At 37.9% G+C, this 13,221-nt stretch overlaps 16 non-coding genes across 16 annotated transcripts; all 16 read left to right on the top strand.

Moving 5' to 3' along the window:
• The first annotated feature begins 447 nt into the window (after positions 1-447).
• Positions 448-520, top strand: TRNAF-GAA (transfer RNA phenylalanine (anticodon GAA)). The gene has a single exon. It is a non-coding gene; the product is annotated as a tRNA-Phe (tRNA).
• Positions 521-2,219: 1,699 nt separating this feature from the next.
• TRNAF-GAA (transfer RNA phenylalanine (anticodon GAA)) lies at positions 2,220-2,292 on the top strand. Its single transcript has one exon. It is a non-coding gene; the product is annotated as a tRNA-Phe (tRNA).
• An 811-nt stretch (positions 2,293-3,103) lies between these two features.
• Positions 3,104-3,176, top strand: TRNAF-GAA (transfer RNA phenylalanine (anticodon GAA)). Its single transcript has one exon. It is a non-coding gene; the product is annotated as a tRNA-Phe (tRNA).
• Positions 3,177-3,988: 812 nt separating this feature from the next.
• Positions 3,989-4,061, top strand: TRNAF-GAA (transfer RNA phenylalanine (anticodon GAA)). Its single transcript has one exon. It is a non-coding gene; the product is annotated as a tRNA-Phe (tRNA).
• An 811-nt stretch (positions 4,062-4,872) lies between these two features.
• Positions 4,873-4,946, top strand: TRNAF-GAA (transfer RNA phenylalanine (anticodon GAA)). The gene has a single exon. It is a non-coding gene; the product is annotated as a tRNA-Phe (tRNA).
• Positions 4,947-5,759: 813 nt separating this feature from the next.
• Positions 5,760-5,833, top strand: TRNAF-GAA (transfer RNA phenylalanine (anticodon GAA)). Its single transcript has one exon. It is a non-coding gene; the product is annotated as a tRNA-Phe (tRNA).
• Positions 5,834-6,645: 812 nt separating this feature from the next.
• On the top strand, positions 6,646-6,719 carry TRNAF-GAA (transfer RNA phenylalanine (anticodon GAA)). Its single transcript has one exon. It is a non-coding gene; the product is annotated as a tRNA-Phe (tRNA).
• An 813-nt stretch (positions 6,720-7,532) lies between these two features.
• Positions 7,533-7,606, top strand: TRNAF-GAA (transfer RNA phenylalanine (anticodon GAA)). Its single transcript has one exon. It is a non-coding gene; the product is annotated as a tRNA-Phe (tRNA).
• Positions 7,607-8,419: 813 nt separating this feature from the next.
• TRNAF-GAA (transfer RNA phenylalanine (anticodon GAA)) lies at positions 8,420-8,492 on the top strand. Its single transcript has one exon. It is a non-coding gene; the product is annotated as a tRNA-Phe (tRNA).
• A 596-nt stretch (positions 8,493-9,088) lies between these two features.
• TRNAF-GAA (transfer RNA phenylalanine (anticodon GAA)) lies at positions 9,089-9,161 on the top strand. Its single transcript has one exon. It is a non-coding gene; the product is annotated as a tRNA-Phe (tRNA).
• A 142-nt stretch (positions 9,162-9,303) lies between these two features.
• Positions 9,304-9,377, top strand: TRNAF-GAA (transfer RNA phenylalanine (anticodon GAA)). The gene has a single exon. It is a non-coding gene; the product is annotated as a tRNA-Phe (tRNA).
• An 812-nt stretch (positions 9,378-10,189) lies between these two features.
• Positions 10,190-10,263, top strand: TRNAF-GAA (transfer RNA phenylalanine (anticodon GAA)). The gene has a single exon. It is a non-coding gene; the product is annotated as a tRNA-Phe (tRNA).
• Positions 10,264-10,861: 598 nt separating this feature from the next.
• On the top strand, positions 10,862-10,934 carry TRNAF-GAA (transfer RNA phenylalanine (anticodon GAA)). The gene has a single exon. It is a non-coding gene; the product is annotated as a tRNA-Phe (tRNA).
• Positions 10,935-11,076: 142 nt separating this feature from the next.
• TRNAF-GAA (transfer RNA phenylalanine (anticodon GAA)) lies at positions 11,077-11,150 on the top strand. Its single transcript has one exon. It is a non-coding gene; the product is annotated as a tRNA-Phe (tRNA).
• An 813-nt stretch (positions 11,151-11,963) lies between these two features.
• On the top strand, positions 11,964-12,036 carry TRNAF-GAA (transfer RNA phenylalanine (anticodon GAA)). The gene has a single exon. It is a non-coding gene; the product is annotated as a tRNA-Phe (tRNA).
• An 811-nt stretch (positions 12,037-12,847) lies between these two features.
• On the top strand, positions 12,848-12,920 carry TRNAF-GAA (transfer RNA phenylalanine (anticodon GAA)). The gene has a single exon. It is a non-coding gene; the product is annotated as a tRNA-Phe (tRNA).
• Positions 12,921-13,221: the final 301 nt, after the last annotated feature.

Raw genomic sequence — 13,221 nt, 5'->3', positions numbered from 1 at the left:
GCCAAAATAGCTCAGTTGTGAGAGCAATAGACTGAAGACCTTAAAATCCCTAGTACGATCGTGGGTTTCCACATGTTTGGGTGTTTGCAGTTTGTTACTGAGTAGCAATTCAGCAAAAAGAAATTTAGCAGCAGAAACTTTCATTATCAGGTTTCGCCCTCTAGGACACTTGATGTTCTTTCAGTTTGCCTTATCTTAAACACCAAAAAAGACTTTCTAAACGTCAGACTTACACGCAATAGCTCATTTGGGAGAGCATTAGACTGAAGATCTATAAGTCCCTGGTTCGATCCTGGGTTTCGGCATGTTTAGTAGCTGTATTTTTGTTACAGAATAGCAATTTACCAGCAGAATCTTTCATTATAAGGTATTGCTCTTCAAGAACACTTGATGCTCTTTTTTTTCCAACCTAAAACCCCAAATACGACTTCACATCTGTCACAATTAGCCGAAATAGCTCAGTTGGGAGAGAGTTAGACTGAAGATCTAAAGGTCCCTGGTTCGATCCCGGGTTTTGGCATATTTAGTTGCTGTTTTTTGTTACAGAATAGCAATTTAGCAGCAGAAACTGCCGTGTTCAGGTTCTGGTCTTCAAGATCATTTCATGTTATTACAGTTTGCATTATTATTAGCCCCAATAAAAGAATTTCTTATTAGTAGAGCTTGGCGAAATAGCTCAGTTGTGAGAACATTAGACTGAAGATCTAAGGGTGTCTTGTTCAATCCTGGGGTTTAGCATGGTTGGGTGTTTGCTTTTGCTACTGAATAGCAATTTAGCAGCAAAAACTGTTGTTTTCAGTTTTTGATCTTGAAAAACATTTTATGTTATTTCAGTTTGCAAAATCTTTAGCTCCAAAAAAAGACTTTCTTATCAGTATAGCTTGCCAAAATAGCTCAGTTGTGAGAGCAATAGACTGAAGACCTTAAAATCCCTAGTACGATCGTGGGTTTCCACATGTTTGGGTGTTTGCATTTTGTTACTGAGTAGCAATTCAGCAAAAAGAAATTTAGCAGCAGAAACGTTTATTTTCAGGTTTCGCCCTCTAGGACACTTGATGTTCTTTCAGTTTGCCTTATCTTAAACACAAAAAAGACTTTCCAAATGTCAGACGTAGCTGCAATAGCTCATTTGGGAGAGCATTAGACTGAAGATCTATAAGTCCCGGGTTCGATCCCGGGTTTCGGGCATGTTTAGTAGCTGTATTTTTGTTACAGAATAGCAATTTACCAGCAGAATCTTTCATTATCAGGTGTTGCTCTTCAAGAACACTTGATTCTCTTTTTTTCCCAACCTAAAACCCCAAATACGACTTCACATCTGTCACAATTAGCCGAAATAACTCAGTTGGGAGAGCATTAGACTGAAGAACTAAAGGGTCCCTGGTTCGATCCTGGGTTTCGGCATATTGAGTTGCTGTTTCTTTTGTTACAGAATAGCAATTTAGCAGCAGAAACTGCCGTGTTCAGGTTCTGGTCTTCAAGAACATTTCATGTTATTACAGTTTGCATTATTATTAGCCCCAATAAAATAATTTCTTATTAGTTGAGCTTGGCGAAATAGCTCAGTTGTGACAACATTAGACTGAAGATCTAAGGGTGTCTTGTTCAATCCTGGGGTTTAGCATGGTTGGGTGTTTGCTATTGCTACTGAATAGCAATTTAGCAGCAAAAACTGTTGTGTTCAGGTTTTGATCTTGAAAAGCATTTTATGTTATTTCAGTTTGCAAAATCTTTAGCTCCTAAAAAAAGACATTCTTCTCAGTGTAGCTTGGCAAAATAGCTCAGTTGTGAGAGCAATAGACTGAAGACCTTAAAATCCCTAGTACGATCGTGGGTTTCCACATGTTTGGGTGTTTGCAGTTTGTTACTGAGTAGCAATTCAGCAAAAAGAAATTTAGCAGCAGAAACTTTCATTTTCAGGTTTCGCCCTCTAGGACACTTGATGTTCTTTCAGTTTGCCTTATCTTAAACACCAAAAAAGACTTTCTAAACGTCAGACTTACACGCAATAGCTCTTTTGTGAGAGCATTAAACTGAAGATCTAAAGGTCCTGGGTTCGATCCCAGGATTCGGCATATTTAGTTGCGGTATTTTTGTTACAGAATAGCAATTTACCAGCAGAATCTTTCATTATCAGGTGTTGTTCATCAAGAACACTTAATGCTCTTTTTTTTTCCCAGCCTAAAACCCCAAATACGGCTTGACATCTTTCACAATTAGCCGAAATAGCTCAGTTGGGAGAGAGTTAGACTGAAGATCTAAAGATCACTGGTTCGATCCCGGGTTTTGGCATATTTAGTTGCTGTTTTTTTGTTACAGAATAGCAATTTAGCAGCAGAAACTGCCGTGTTCAGGTTCTGGTCTTCAAGATCATTTCATGTTATTACAGTTTGCATTATTATTAGCCCCAATAAAAGAATTTCTTATTAGTAGAGCTTGGCGAAATAGCTCAGTTGTGAGAACATTAGACTGAAGATCTAAGGGTGTCTTGTTCAATCCTGGGGTTTAGCATGGTTGGGTGTTTGCTTTTGCTACTGAATAGCAATTTAGCAGCAAAAACTGTTGTTTTCAGTTTTTGATCTTGAAAAACATTTTATGTTATTTCAGTTTGCAAAATCTTTAGCTCCAAAAAAAGACTTTCTTATCAGTATAGCTTGCCAAAATAGCTCAGTTGTGAGAGCAATAGACTGAAGACCTTAAAATCCCTAGTACGATCGTGGGTTTCCACATGTTTGGGTGTTTGCATTTTGTTACTGAGTAGCAATTCAGCAAAAAGAAATTTAGCAGCAGAAACGTTTATTTTCAGGTTTCGCCCTCTAGGACACTTGATGTTCTTTCAGTTTGCCTTATCTTAAACACCAAAAAAGACTTTCCAAATGTCAGACGTAGCTGCAATAGCTCATTTGGGAGAGCATTAGACTGAAGATCTATAAGTCCCTGGTTCGATCCCAAGTTTCGGCATGTTTAGTAGCTGTATTTTTGTTACAGAATAGCAATTTACCAGCAGAATCTTTCATTATAAGGTGTTGCTCTTCAAGAACACTTGATGCTCTTTTTTTCCCAACCTAAAACCCCAAATACGACTTCACATCTGTCACAATTAGCTGAAATAGCTCAGTTGGGAAAGCGTTAGACTGAAGATCTAAAGGTCCCTGGTTCGATCCCGGGTTTCGGCATGTTTAGTTGCTGTTTTTTTTGTTACAGAATAGCAATTTAGCAGCAGAAACTGCCGTGTTCAGGTTCTGGTCTTCAAGAACATTTCATGTTATTACAGTTTGCATTATTATTAGCCCCAATAAAATAATTTCTTATTAGTAGAGCTTGGCGAAATAGCTCAGTTGTGACAACATTAGACTGAAGATCTAAGGGTGTCTTGTTCAATCCTGGGGTTTAGCATGGTTCGGTGTTTGCTTTTGCTACTGAATAGCAATTTAGCAGCAAAAACTGTTGTTTTCAGTTTTTGATCTTGAAAAACATTTTATGTTATTTCAGTTTGCAAAATCTTTAGCTCCAAAAAAAGACATTCTTCTCAGTATAGCTTGCCAAAATAGCTCAGTTGTGAGAGCAATAGACTGAAGACCTTAAAATCCCTAGTACGATCGTGGGTTTCCACATGTTTGGGTGTTTGCAGTTTGTTACTGAGTAGCAATTCAGCAAAAAGAAATTTAGCAGCAGAAACTTTCATTTTCAGGTTTCGCCCTCTAGGACACTTGATGTTCTTTCAGTTTGCCTTATCTTAAACACCAAAAAAGACTTTCTAAACGTCAGACTTACACGCAATATCTCTTTTGTGAGAGCATTAAACTGAAGATCTAAAGGTCCTGGGTTCGATCCCAGGATTCGGCATATTTAGTTGCGGTATTTTTGTTACAGAATAGCAATTTACCAGCAGAATCTTTCATTATCAGGTGTTGTTCATCAAGAACACTTAATGCTCTTTTTTTCCCAGCCTAAAACCCCAAATACGGCTTGACATCTTTCACAATTAGCCGAAATAGCTCAGTTGGGAGAGCGTTAGACTGAAGATCTAAAGGTCCCTGGTTCGATCCCGGGTTTTGGCATATTTAGTTGCTGTTTTTTTGTTACAGAATAGCAATTTAGCAGCAGAAACTGCCGTGTTTAGGTTCTGGTCTTCAAGATCATTTCATGTTATTACAGTTTGCATTATTATTAGCCCCAATAAAAGAATTTCTTATTAGTAGAGCTTGGCGAAATAGCTCAGGTGTGAGAACATTAGACTGAAGATCTAAGGGTGTATTGTTCAATCCTGGGGTTTTGCATGGTTGGGTGTTTGCTTTTGCTTCTGAATAGCAATTTAGCAGCAAAAACTGTTGTTTTCAGTTTTTGATCTTGAAAAACATTTTATGTTATTTCAGTTTGCAAAATCTTTAGCTCCAAAAAAAGACTTTCTTATCAGTATAGCTTGCCAAAATAGCTCAGTTGTGAGAGCAATAGACTGAAGACCTTAAAATCCCTAGTACGATCGTGGGTTTCCACATGTTTGGGTGTTTGCATTTTGTTACTGAGTAGCAATTCAGCAAAAAGAAATTTAGCAGCAGAAACGTTTATTTTCAGGTTTCGCCCTCTAGGACACTTGATGTTCTTTCAGTTTGCCTTATCTTAAACACCAAAAAAGACTTTCCAAATGTCAGACGTAGCTGCAATAGCTCATTTGGGAGAGCATTAGACTGAAGATCTATAAGTCCCTGGTTCGATCCCGGGTTTCGGCATGTTTAGTAACTGTATTTTTGTTACAGAATAGCAATTTACCAGCAGAATCTTTCATTATAAGGTGTTGCTCTTCAAGAACACTTGATGCTCTTTTTTTCCCAACCTAAAACCCCAAATACGACTTCACATTTGTCACAATTAGCCGAAATAGCTCAGTTGGGAGAGCGTTAGACTGAAGAACTAAAGGGTCCCTGGTTCGATCCCGGGTTTCGGCATATTTAGTTGCTGTTTTTTTTGTTACAGAATAGCAATTTAGCAGCAGAAACTGCCGTGTTCAGGTTCTGGTCTTCAAGAACATTTCATGTTATTACAGTTTGCATTATTATTAGCCCCAATAAAATAATTTCTTATTAGTAGAGCTTGGCGAAATAGCTCAGTTGTGAGAACATTAGACTGAAGATCTAAGGGTGTCTTGTTCAATCCTGGGGTTTAGCATGGTTGGGTGTTTGCTTTTGCTACTGAATAGCAATTTAGCAGCAAAAACTGTTGTGTTCAGGTTTTGATCTTGAAAAGCATTTTATGTTATTTCAGTTTGCAAAATCTTTAGCTCCTAAAAAAAGACATTCTTATCAGTATAGCTTGCCAAAATAGCTCAGTTGTGAGAGCAATAGACTGAAGACCTTAAAATCCCTAGTACGATCGTGGGTTTCCACATGTTTGGGTGTTTGCAGTTTGTTACTGAGTAGCAATTCAGCAAAAAGAAATTTAGCAGCAGAAACGTTTATTTTCAGGTTTCGCCCTCTAGGACACTTGATGTTCTTTCAGTTTGCCTTATCTTAAACACCAAAAAAGACTTTCTAAATGTCAGACGTAGCTGCAATAGCTCATTTGGGAGAGCATTAGATTGAAGATCTATAAGTCCCTGGTTCGATCCCAGGTTTCGGCATGTTTAGTAGCTGTATTTTTGTTACAGAATAGCAATTTACCTGCAGAATCTTTCATTATCAGGTGTTGCTCTTCAAGAACACTTGATGCTCTTTTTTTCCCAACCTAAAACCCCAAATACGACTTTACATCTGTCACAATTAGCCGAAATAACTCAGTTGGGAGAGCGTTAGACTGAAGAACTAAAGTGTCCCTGGTTCGATCCCGGGTTTCGGCATATTTAGTTGCTGTTTTTTTGTTACAGAATAGCAATTTAGCAGCAGAAACTGCCGTGTTCAGGTTCTGGTCTTCAAGATCATTTCATGTTATTACAGTTTGCATTATTATTAGCCCCAATAAAAGAATTTCTTATTAGTAGAGCTTGGCGAAATAGCTCAGTTGTGAGAACATTAGACTGAAGATCTAAGGGTGTCTTGTTCAATCCTGGGGTTTAGCATGGTTGGGTGTTTGCTTTTGCTACTGAATAGCAATTTAGCAGCAAAAACTGTTGTGTTCAGGTTTTGATCTTGAAAAGCATTTTATGTTATTTCAGTTTGCAAAATCTTTAGCTCCTAAAAAAAGACATTCTTATCAGTATAGCTTGCCAAAATAGCTCAGTTGTGAGAGCAATAGACTGAAGACCTTAAAATCCCTAGTACGATCGTGGGTTTCCACATGTTTGGGTGTTTGCATTTTGTTACTGAGTAGCAATTCAGCAAAAAGAAATTTAGCAGCAGAAACGTTTATTTTCAGGTTTCGCCCTCTAGGACACTTGATGTTCTTTCAGTTTGCCTTATCTTAAACACCAAAAAAGACTTTCCAAATGTCAGACGTAGCTGCAATAGCTCATTTGGGAGAGCATTAGACTGAAGATCTATAAGTCCCTGGTTCGATCCCGGGTTTCGGCATGTTTAGTAACTGTATTTTTGTTACAGAATAGCAATTTACCAGCAGAATCTTTCATTATAAGGTGTTGCTCTTCAAGAACACTTGATGCTCTTTTTTTCCCAACCTAAAACCCCAAATACGACTTCACATCTGTCACAATTAGCCGAAATAGTTCAGTTGGGAGAGCGTTAGACTGAAGAACTAAAGGGTCCCTGGTTCGATCCCGGGTTTCGGCATATTTAGTTGCTGTTTTTTTTGTTACAGAATAGCAATTTAGCAGCAGAAACTGCCGTGTTCAGGTTCTGGTCTTCAAGAACATTTCATGTTATTACAGTTTGCATTATTATTAGCCCCAATAAAATAATTTCTTATTAGTAGAGCTTGGCGAAATAGCTCAGTTGTGAGAACATTAGACTGAAGATCTAAGGGTGTCTTGTTCAATCCTGGGGTTTAGCATGGTTGGGTGTTTGCTTTTGCTACTGAATAGCAATTTAGCAGCAAAAACTGTTGTGTTCAGGTTTTGATCTTGAAAAGCATTTTATGTTATTTCAGTTTGCAAAATCTTTAGCTCCTAAAAAAAGACATTCTTATCAGTATAGCTTGCCAAAATAGCTCAGTTGTGAGAGCAATAGACTGAAGACCTTAAAATCCCTAGTACGATCGTGGGTTTCCACATGTTTGGGTGTTTGCAGTTTGTTACTGAGTAGCAATTCAGCAAAAAGAAATTTAGCAGCAGAAACGTTTATTTTCAGGTTTCGCCCTCTAGGACACTTGATGTTCTTTCAGTTTGCCTTATCTTAAACACCAAAAAAGACTTTCTAAATGTCAGACGTAGCTGCAATAGCTCATTTGGGAGAGCATTAGACTGAAGATCTATAAGTCCCTGGTTCGATCCAAGGTTTCGGCATGTTTAGTAGCTGTATTTTTGTTACAGAATAGCAATTTACCTGCAGAATCTTTCATTATCAGGTGTTGCTCTTCAAGAACACTTGATGCTCTTTTTTTCCCAACCTAAAACCCCAAATACGACTTTACATCTGTCACAATTAGCCGAAATAACTCAGTTGGGAGAGCGTTAGACTGAAGAACTAAAGTGTCCCTGGTTCGATCCCGGGTTTCGGCATATTTAGTTGCTGTTTTTTTGTTACAGAATAGCAATTTAGCAGCAGAAACTGCCGTGTTCAGGTTCTGGTCTTCAAGATCATTTCATGTTATTACAGTTTGCATTATTATTAGCCCCAATAAAAGAATTTCTTATTAGTAGAGCTTGGCGAAATAGCTCAGTTGTGAGAACATTAGACTGAAGATCTAAGGGTGTCTTGTTCAATCCTGGGGTTTAGCATGGTTGGGTGTTTGCTTTTGCTACTGAATAGCAATTTAGCAGCAAAAACTGTTGTGTTCAGGTTTTGATCTTGAAAAGCATTTTATGTTATTTCAGTTTGCAAAATCTTTAGCTCCTAAAAAAAGACATTCTTATCAGTATAGCTTGCCAAAATAGCTCAGTTGTGAGAGCAATAGACTGAAGACCTTAAAATCCCTAGTACGATCGTGGGTTTCCACATGTTTGGGTGTTTGCAGTTTGTTACTGAGTAGCAATTCAGCAAAAAGAAATTTAGCAGCAGAAACGTTTATTTTCAGGTTTCGCCCTCTAGGACACTTGATGTTCTTTCAGTTTGCCTTATCTTAAACACCAAAAAAGACTTTCTAAACGTCAGACTTACACGCAATAGCACTTTTGTGAGAGCATTAAACTGAAGATCTAAAGGTCCTGGGTTCGATCCCAGTATTCGGCATATTTAGTTGCGGTATTTTTGTTACAGAATAGCAATTTACCAGCAGAATCTTTCATTGTCAGGTGTTGTTCATCAAGAACACTTAATGCTCTTTTTTTTCCCAGCCTAAAACCCGAAATACGGCTTGACATCTTTCACAATTAGCTGAAATAGCTCATTTGGGAGAGCGTTAGACTGAAGATCTAAAGGTCCCTGGTTCGATCCTGGGTTTTGGCATATTTAGTTGCTGTTTTTTTGTTACAGAATAGCAATTTAGCAGCAGAAACTGCCGTGTTCAGGTTCTGGTCTTCAAGATCATTTCATGTTATTACAGTTTGCATTATTATTAGCCCCAATAAAAGAATTTCTTATTAGTAGAGCTTGGCGAAATAGCTCAGTTGTGAGAACATTAGACTGAAGATCTAAGGGTGTCTTGTTCAATCCTGGGGTTTAGCATGGTTGGGTGTTTGCTTTTGCTACTGAATAGCAATTTAGCAGCAAAAACTGTTGTTTTCAGTTTTTGATCTTGAAAAACATTTTATGTTATTTCAGTTTGCAAAATCTTTAGCTCCAAAAAAAGACTTTCTTATCAGTATAGCTTGCCAAAATAGCTCAGTTGTGAGAGCAATAGACTGAAGACCTTAAAATCCCTAGTACGATCGTGGGTTTCCACATGTTTGGGTGTTTGCATTTTGTTACTGAGTAGCAATTCAGCAAAAAGAAATTTAGCAGCAGAAACGTTTATTTTCAGGTTTCGCCCTCTAGGACACTTGATGTTCTTTCAGTTTGCCTTATCTTAAACACCAAAAAAGACTTTCCAAATGTCAGACGTAGCTGCAATAGCTCATTTGGGAGAGCATTAGACTGAAGATCTATAAGTCCCTGGTTCGATCCCAGGTTTCGGCATGTTTAGTAGCTGTATTTTTGTTACAGAATAGCAATTTACCTGCAGAATCTTTCATTATCAGGTGTTGCTCTTCAAGAACACTTGATGCTCTTTTTTTCCCAACCTAAAACCCCAAATACGACTTTACATCTGTCACAATTAGCCGAAATAACTCAGTTGGGAGAGCGTTAGACTGAAGAACTAAAGTGTCCCTGGTTCGATCCCGGGTTTCGGCATATTTAGTTGCTGTTTTTTTGTTACAGAATAGCAATTTAGCAGCAGAAACTGCCGTGTTCAGGTTCTGGTCTTCAAGATCATTTCATGTTATTACAGTTTGCATTATTATTAGCCCCAATAAAAGAATTTCTTATTAGTAGAGCTTGGCGAAATAGCTCAGTTGTGAGAACATTAGACTGAAGATCTAAGGGTGTCTTGTTCAATCCTGGGGTTTAGCATGGTTGGGTGTTTGCTTTTGCTACTGAATAGCAATTTAGCAGCAAAAACTGTTGTGTTCAGGTTTTGATCTTGAAAAGCATTTTATGTTATTTCAGTTTGCAAAATCTTTAGCTCCTAAAAAAAGACATTCTTATCAGTATAGCTTGCCAAAATAGCTCAGTTGTGAGAGCAATAGACTGAAGACCTTAAAATCCCTAGTACGATCGTGGGTTTCCACATGTTTGGGTGTTTGCATTTTGTTACTGAGTAGCAATTCAGCAAAAAGAAATTTAGCAGCAGAAACGTTTATTTTCAGGTTTCGCCCTCTAGGACACTTGATGTTCTTTCAGTTTGCCTTATCTTAAACACCAAAAAAGACTTTCCAAATGTCAGACGTAGCTGCAATAGCTCATTTGGGAGAGCATTAGACTGAAGATCTATAAGTCCCTGGTTCGATCCTGGGTTTCGGCATGTTTAGTAACTGTATTTTTGTTACAGAATAGCAATTTACCAGCAGAATCTTTCATTATAAGGTGTTGCTCTTCAAGAACACTTGATGCTCTTTTTTTCCCAACCTAAAACCCCAAATACGACTTCACATCTGTCACAATTAGCCGAAATAGCTCAGTTGGGAGAGCGTTAGACTGAAGAACTAAAGGGTCCCTGGTTCGATCCCGGGTTTCGGCATATTTAGTTGCTGTTTTTTTTGTTACAGAATAGCAATTTAGCAGCAGAAACTGCCGTGTTCAGGTTCTGGTCTTCAAGAACATTTCATGTTATTACAGTTTGCATTATTATTAGCCCCAATAAAATAATTTCTTATTAGTAGAGCTTGGCGAAATAGCTCAGTTGTGAGAACATTAGACTGAAGATCTAAGGGTGTCTTGTTCAATCCTGGGGTTTAGCATGGTTGGGTGTTTGCTTTTGCTACTGAATAGCAATTTAGCAGCAAAAACTGTTGTGTTCAGGTTTTGATCTTGAAAAGCATTTTATGTTATTTCAGTTTGCAAAATCTTTAGCTCCTAAAAAAAGACATTCTTATCAGTATAGCTTGCCAAAATAGCTCAGTTGTGAGAGCAATAGACTGAAGACCTTAAAATCCCTAGTACGATCGTGGGTTTCCACATGTTTGGGTGTTTGCAGTTTGTTACTGAGTAGCAATTCAGCAAAAAGAAATTTAGCAGCAGAAACGTTTATTTTCAGGTTTCGCCCTCTAGGACACTTGATGTTCTTTCAGTTTGCCTTATCTTAAACACCAAAAAAGACTTTCTAAATGTCAGACGTAGCTGCAATAGCTCATTTGGGAGAGCATTAGACTGAAGATCTATAAGTCCCTGGTTCGATCCCAGGTTTCGGCATGTTTAGTAGCTGTATTTTTGTTACAGAATAGCAATTTACCTGCAGAATCTTTCATTATCAGGTGTTGCTCTTCAAGAACACTTGATGCTCTTTTTTTCCCAACCTAAAACCCCAAATACGACTTTACATCTGTCACAATTAGCCGAAATAACTCAGTTGGGAGAGCGTTAGACTGAAGAACTAAAGTGTCCCTGGTTCGATCCCGGGTTTCGGCATATTTAGTTGCTGTTTTTTTGTTACAGAATAGCAATTTAGCAGCAGAAACTGCCGTGTTCAGGTTCTGGTCTTCAAGATCATTTCATGTTATTACAGTTTGCATTATTATTAGCCCCAATAAAAGAATTTCTTATTAGTAGAGCTTGGCGAAATAGCTCAGTTGTGAGAACATTAGACTGAAGATCTAAGGGTGTCTTGTTCAATCCTGGGGTTTAGCATGGTTGGGTGTTTGCTTTTGCTACTGAATAGCAATTTAGCAGCAAAAACTGTTGTGTTCAGGTTTTGATCTTGAAAAGCATTTTATGTTATTTCAGTTTGCAAAATCTTTAGCTCCTAAAAAAAGACATTCTTATCAGTATAGCTTGCCAAAATAGCTCAGTTGTGAGAGCAATAGACTGAAGACCTTAAAATCCCTAGTACGATCGTGGGTTTCCACATGTTTGGGTGTTTGCAGTTTGTTACTGAGTAGCAATTCAGCAAAAAGAAATTTAGCAGCAGAAACGTTTATTTTCAGGTTTCGCCCTCTAGGACACTTGATGTTCTTTCAGTTTGCCTTATCTTAAACACCAAAAAAGACTTTCTAAACGTCAGACTTACACGCAATAGCACTTTTGTGAGAGCATTAAACTGAAGATCTAAAGGTCCTGGGTTCGATCCCAGTATTCGGCATATTTAGTTGCGGTATTTTTGTTACAGAATAGCAATTTACCAGCAGAATCTTTCATTGTCAGGTGTTGTTCATCAAGAACACTTAATGCTCTTTTTTTTCCCAGCCTAAAACCCGAAATACGGCTTGACATCTTTCACAATTAGCTGAAATAGCTCATTTGGGAGAGCGTTAGACTGAAGATCTAAAGGTCCCTGGTTCGATCCTTGGTTTTGGCATATTTAGTTGCTGTTTTTTTGTTACAGAATAGCAATTTAGCAGCAGAAACTGCCGTGTTCAGGTTCTGGTCTTCAAGATCATTTCATGTTATTACAGTTTGCATTATTATTAGCCCCAATAAAAGAATTTCTTATTAGTAGAGCTTGGCGAAATAGCTCAGTTGTGAGAACATTAGACTGAAGATCTAAGGGTGTCTTGTTCAATCCTGGGGTTTAGCATGGTTGGGTGTTTGCTTTTGCTACTGAATAGCAATTTAGCAGCAAAAACTGTTGTTTTCAGTTTTTGATCTTGAAAAACATTTTATGTTATTTCAGTTTGCAAAATCTTTAGCTCCAAAAAAAGACTTTCTTATCAGTATAGCTTGCCAAAATAGCTCAGTTGTGAGAGCAATAGACTGAAGATCTTAAAATCCCTAGTACGATCGTGGATTTCCACATGTTTGGGTGTTTGCATTTTGTTACTGAGTAGCAATTCAGCAAAAAGAAATTTAGCAGCAGAAACGTTTATTTTCAGGTTTCGCCCTCTAGGACACTTGATGTTCTTTCAGTTTGCCTTATCTTAAACACCAAAAAAGACTTTCCACATGTCAGACGTAGCTGCAATAGCTCATTTGGGAGAGCATTAGACTGAAGATCTATAAGTCCCTGGTTCGATCCTGGGATTCGGCATGTTTAGTAGCTGTATTTTTGTTACAGAATAGCAATTTACCAGCAGAATCTTTCATTATAAGGTGTTGCTCTTCAAGAACACTTGATGCTCTTTTTTTCCCAACCTAAAACCCCAAATACGACTTCACATCTGTCACAATTAGCCGAAATAGCTCAGTTGGGAAAGTGTTAGACTGAAGATCTAAAGGTCCCTGGTTCGATCCCGGGTTTCGGCATATTTAGTTGCTGTTTTTTTTGTTACAGAATAGCAATTTAGCAGCAGAAACTGCCGTGTTCAGGTTCTGGTCTTCAAGAACATTTCATGTTATTACAGTTTGCACTATAATTAGCCCCAATAAAAGAATTTCTTATTAGTAGAGCTTGGCGAAATAGCTCAGTTGTGAGAACATTAGACTGAAGATCTAAGGGTGTCTTGTTCAATCCTGGGGTTTAGCATGGTTGGGTGTTTGCTTTTGCTACTGAATAGCAATTTAGCAGCAAAAACTGTTGTTTTCAGTTTTTGATCTTGAAAAACAT

This window comes from Pseudophryne corroboree, unplaced genomic scaffold (genome assembly GCF_028390025.1).
Source record: "Pseudophryne corroboree isolate aPseCor3 unplaced genomic scaffold, aPseCor3.hap2 scaffold_801, whole genome shotgun sequence".
NCBI lineage: Eukaryota > Metazoa > Chordata > Amphibia > Anura > Myobatrachidae > Pseudophryne > Pseudophryne corroboree.
This window is presented reverse-complemented; position numbering and strand designations above follow the sequence as displayed.